General features: G+C 41.6%; 1 protein-coding gene across 4 annotated transcripts in view; it reads left to right on the forward strand.

Moving 5' to 3' along the window:
• Positions 1–6,103, forward strand: part of IMMP2L (inner mitochondrial membrane peptidase subunit 2) — a 1,132,561-nt gene that overhangs the window by 839,184 nt on the left and 287,274 nt on the right. The window lies entirely within an intron of this gene.

Genomic DNA, 6,103 nt, shown 5'->3' on the forward strand with positions numbered 1-6,103 from the left:
TGATAAAAGCAGTCAGTGTAGCTGGGTTTAAGAAAGGTATGGACAGATTCCTGGAAGAAAAGTCAATAAACTGTTATTAAGATAGACCTAGGAAAAGCAACTGCATTTAAGTACCATGGAATCTTGCCACTTTTTGGGACTCTGCTAAATACTTGTGACCTGGACTGGCTACTGTTAGAAACATGATACTGCGATAGATAGACCCTTGGTCTGAGTCAGTACAGCAACTTTTATGTTCTTATGGCACTATGAGTAATTTCATCATGATTTGATTTTGTTTGATTTATTTCATTTTATATAAAACCTTTAATAATCATCATTACATTAAATCCGTTTACTAGCAAAATTATAGTGCTAGGCATAAGAGTGAGAGATTGTTCTAGAGTGTCTTAGCAGATTCATGCACTAGTTGAAGACTAGGGTATATAGGGCTAGATTTTATATATAGAGCTCAAAATCATTGCTGAAACAAATTCGGCACTGAACAGCATTCTATAAACAGGTTCAGTTATGCACCGTTTGTAGAATAGCATTCAGCATGGATTTTTGTCTGTTGATATATCAGCACCGACATTAGCATGTAATGCATAATGATATATATATATTTTTTTATTTATTTGTAGCATTTGTATCCTACATTTTCCCACCAATTTGCAGGCTCAATGTGGCTTACATTTGCCGTAATGGCTGTTGCCATTTCCGGGTAACAGAATTCCAAATGGTATTGCGTTAAGGTGCATACATGCATGGAGACATACATGGAACATGATATATATGGAACAGATAGTGGTATATGTATATACCATGTGCATACATACATGGTAAAGAAGTATACATTATGGTATTGCAAGAAGGTTCCTGAGTGAATAAATTGGATTGTAACATACAATAGGTTATCGACTATAGGGAGACCCTATTCAACATAAGGTTTAAAGTGGTGGTGCTTAATCATTAATAACAAAGGGTTAAGCAGTCATGCGATAAAAGTTCGGTTTTATGTAGATCATGTACAGTGATATTATTTAGTTTTTAAGATGGCTGTTTATGGTATGCCTTCTTGAAGAGATCTGTTTTCAGTAGCTTTCGGAAGATGGTTAGGTCTTGCGTTGTTTTTATGGCCTTCGGTAGTACGTTCCATAGCTGTGTGCAAATGTATGAGAAGCTGGTCGCGTATGTGGATTTGTATTTTAGCCCTTTACAGTTAGGATAGTGGAGATTGAGAAATGTGCATTATGATCTTTTTGCGTTCCTGATAGGCAAGTCTATAAGGTCTGACATGTAGGTTGGGGCTTCCCTGTAGACGATTTTGTGGACCAGGATGCAAACTTTGAACACAATTCGTTCTTTTAGAGGTAGCCAGTATAGTTTTTCTCTTAGAGGTTTGGCGCTTTTGTATTTCGCTTTCCCAAATATGAGTCTGGCTGCTGTATTCTGAGCAGTTTGAAGCTTCTTGATGATTTGTTCTTTGCATCCGGCATAAATGGCATTGCAGTAGTCTAGATGACTTAGCACCATTGATTGTACTAGGCTGCGGAATACTTCCCTTGGGAAGAAAGGTTTGATTCTTTTAAGTTTCCACTTTGAGTAGAACATTTTCTTTGTTGTATTTTTCACATGGTCTTCGAGTGTGAGATTTCGGTCAATTGTGACTCACAGAATTTTCAAGTTGCCTAAGACAGGAAGTGTGTAGTCTGGGGTGTTTATGGTATTGGGTTTGTTTGTGTTGTATTGTGAGGACAGGATGAGACATTGTGTTTTTTCTGCATTTAGCTTTAGTTGGAATGCGTCTGCCGATGAGTTCATTATTTGGAGGCTGTGTGTGATTTCACTTGTGATTTCGGTTATGTCTTGTTTGAATGGGATATATATCGTGACATCATCAGCATAGATGTACGGGTTAAATCCTTGGTTGGATAACGTTTTGGCTAAAGGTGTCATCATTAAGTTGAAAAAGGTTGTGAGAGCGGTGATCCTTGTGGTACACCACATTCAGGTTTCCATATCATGCATGCAGGGACACTATGCAAAATGGCTACAGGCAGAACACAGCCAGCCAAATTCTTCAAGACTATGAAACGCTGCTGCTGGCCAGGCTTATCTTATCCAAGGTCTGCAAGCTCTTCCCCGAGCACCAGAGGAGGAGCTACAATAAATATAGAAGGGCATGGCAAAACCTCATTGCCACCTAGAATCAGCAGGAGCAGGATCCTACTGTATAGCCTAGCAATACACTCTAAATCCCAAATGACAAATGTAACCAAACTTGAGCACTGTTTATACTGGCTGCAAACATTTGTGCCCAATGACGTGTAACACCAGGATGTGTGCTGAACTTTTAGGCATGAGGATTGGTGTAAATCTTCGCACCTAAATTAGGCACATATCCCCCAAATTCTATAATACTGTGCGTATCTGTTATGTTTTGTGAATGTTCATGTTTTTCCCTAGCCACACCCCTTTTCAGTTATGTGCACACATTATTATAGAATAGCACCTAGCAAGTTGCATGTGTGACTACACATTGTTGCCAATTAGTGCCGATAATTCATTATTGGCGCCCAATAGACTCTTTAAGCAATTAAATTTCAAGTGGAATTTGGGTTAGATTGTGCTTGGAGAAAGAGGGACAGTGTACTCCTGTGTGGAGCAAGCAGGAACATTTTGCATACATTATGCGTGGACTTCAGTCACGTTTGATGTGTAGCCCAGGGGCGTAGCTACGGGTGGGCCTGGGTGGGCCCAGGCCCACCCAATGTTGGCTCAGGCCCGCCCAAATGACAATGACTGGAACGGTGACTTTTACCCGAAGTCGCAACGACGAACGGGCAGGCAGCGCTGCGGTAGTAAAAGCAACAAGGAGACTGGTTCGACTCTCCGTCCTTCACTTCCCTCCCTCTGCGTCCCGCCTTCCTCTGACGTCATTTCCTTTCGGGCGGGACGCAGAGGGAGGGAAGTGAAGGACGGAGAGTTGAACCAGTCGACTTGTTGCTTTTACTACTGCAGCGCTGCCTGCCCGTTCGTCGCTGCGACTTTGGGAGTAGAATGGAACAGAAGTGAGCCAGCGGCCAGCCTATCGCGTCCACTCACTGTAAGTAAAGATCACTGTTTGCACTCCCCCGCGCAGCCGTCACCGTTCACTTACACAGCAAGCAAACCTGTGAGCTGCTGCATCCACGTTGTCATTCTTTACAGGTGGCAGTGGGAGATGCTGTGAAGGGGGAGGGGGGAGACGCTGGATAGAAGGGGGAAGGGGATGGACAGAAACAGGATGGGCAGGGGAGAAAGGAAAATTGCTGGACAACAGGGATGGATGGAGGGGAAAGGGGAGAGAGGAAATTTGCTGGAGATGGATGGAGGAGAGGGCAGGGGAAAATGGAGAGTTGCTGGACGGAGCGGAGGGCAGGGGAAAGAGGAGAATTGCTGGACATGGATGGATGGAAGGCAAAGGGGAGAGAGGAAATTTGCTGGAGATGGATGGCTGGAGGAGAGGGCAAGGGAGAATGGAGAGTTGCTGGACATGGAGCAGAGGGCAGGGGAAAGAAGAAAATTGCTGGACATGAATGGATGGAGCGGAAAGGGGAGAGAGGAAATTTGCTGGAGATGGATGGATGGAGGAGAGGGCAGGGGAGAATGGAGAGTTGCTGGACATGGATGGATGAATGGAGGGGCAGGGGACAGAGGACATTTGCTGGATAGGGGAGAATGGAGAGTTGCTGGACGAATGGATGGAGGGAGGGGTGAGAAATCAGGAAGGAGGTGCGCATGGATAGAGGGGATGGAAGAGAGCAGAAATGCTGGGCATGGATGGAGTGGAGGGCAGGGAAGAGAGGAGAAATGTTGGACAAGGATGGAGGAAAGGAAAGGCAAAGGAAGGAGATGCACATGGATGGAGGGGAAGGGAGAGAGGAGAAATGCTGGATATGGATGGAGGGAAGGGAAGACAGTGGAAGTAGATGCACATGGATGGAGGGCAGTGAGGAGAAATGCTGGATATGGATGGAGGGAAAACTGCTGAGTTTAAGGGCTGGTTTGGAACACGTTGAGGGCAGATACTGAAACTCGAGGAAGGATAGGGGCAGGGCTACAGATGTTAGACAGGATGCATAAGGACACAGGAGGATGGTGGACATGGTGAGTGAAAAAATATCAAATGGAAAGAAGACACTGGGACCAAAGCGAATAGATCAGACAACAAAGGTAGAAAAATGTATTTTATTCAGAATTTATTAATTTGAATATGTCATCTTTTGGAAATGTGCATCTGTGATATTTTGCATGTAAGTTTAAATTTTTCTGGTATTGCTGCATGCTGAGTCTGACTTCTTTTTTTTTTTTAATTTTTATTTATAATTTTAATTACAATAATCAAGGATCCCCTTGTTCAGAAATACAGGTAGAAATAATATACATAACTCCAAACATACATATCATATATTTTAAAGTAACTATGCTAATAGGCAAAAGAGATAACTCTCTAAATTTAGAGTATAATTATATCCATATTATATTATATAACCTTTCTTAGACCTCAAATTGTAAATAAGGGGGGAAAAAGAATCCGAGAAGTGTATACTAACAAACATAAATTAAAGGCATAGGCTGCACTTATTCCAAGATATACATTATTTCAGCTGTTTCGATTCTACAAACGTTTTAAGTTGTTCCGGTGAAAAGAAAGTGTATTTAGTTTGACCTAAATTAACTACACATTTACAGGGATAAGCGAGAAAAAAGGAAGCACCTAAATCTATAGTCTTTTGTTTTAAAGCAAGAAACATCTTCCTTTTTTGTTGAGTTGATTTAGTGACGTCAGGGTATATCCATACTTTAGAGCCACAAAATTGAGCTTTAGAGTTTCGAAAGTAGAGTCTTAGAATAGTATTATAATCTTGCTCAAACACCATAGAAACAATCACAGTAGCTCTATTCATTATGACATCTGAAGATTGTTCTAATATATCTGAGATGTTTTGTAAATCAGCAATATCCTTTTCAGGTCCTTGTACTCCTCGAGTCTGACTTCTTGAGTTAACTTTCCAGTTCAGTATTTTGCCTTCATATTTTTTGATTTCTAGTTCCTTGTGTCATGTCTGTTGTGTCATGTGTTTTTCAAGTGTGATCAAGGTGCAGTATTCTGCTAGCATGTAGTATTCGCAGCCCTTTTTGTTTTGCTTTTTTTCACGAGGTAGTGTATTGGTGTTTTAGAGCCTAGTGTAATTACAGTTCTGCCTTTTCAAGCATATGGTTGTAGTTCATCCTGTCCTTGGAATTAGTGCTGTTATGGTTTTAAAGATATGAGTGTGTTTTTGCACAAGTTTGTGTATAGCATTTTGCAGTGGAGAGATTGTGGGATAATGTAATTATATTTAAAAATATCAATTTTTCCATTAAGTATGTATGTGGTTATACTGATGCAGGGCAGCTGTTGGGCAGACTACTTAGAAATCCATCATCAAGTGAATTCTTAGGCATTATTTTGTAGGATCCCAAGAGACACTACAAATATAGACAGTGCGTGCCCACCCATATTAGCTCTGGGCCCACCCAAAATCTCAGGTCTGGCTACGCCACTGGTGTAGCCAACTTTTAGTTGGTTTCTTCATTCTAAATAATAACAATTAAACGACCCCTGACACAGGTGCTTCGTGTCGAAACATGGCCCGTGTCAGGTCAGTGGTACAAGATTGATGTACAAGACACTTATTGTTCAATTAAAGTTTGTCCCGCTTGTAAAGGCTCTTAGTACTTTTTTTGATTTTCAAACTTTGTTTTGTACTTTGAACCCTCTCTTTGTTGTGTTGTGTGGAATTTGGGCACATGCCCAAATTTCGGTGCACAATTTGGGTGCCATATATAGAATTTCCTTAGTTCCTTTCATGGGCCAGTATGGCAAAAATAGAAGAGCGGCTGTCCCAGATAAGTGTGTTGGTGCATGCTTTATTTGACAAATCAGGAAGTTTTGGAGGATTTGTTATGCTCCATGGAAGTGGAAAGCTCCTTAGTTGCTATGGGAACATGGAGAGATGTATGGCCCAACACTAAAAAAGAGAAAACCTATGACAGGTGCTCAGTAGGTAATAGTGAAGAAGCAGCAGCAGAGGTT

This window comes from Microcaecilia unicolor, chromosome 10 (genome assembly GCF_901765095.1).
Source record: "Microcaecilia unicolor chromosome 10, aMicUni1.1, whole genome shotgun sequence".
NCBI classification, from domain to species: Eukaryota; Metazoa; Chordata; class Amphibia; order Gymnophiona; family Siphonopidae; genus Microcaecilia; species Microcaecilia unicolor.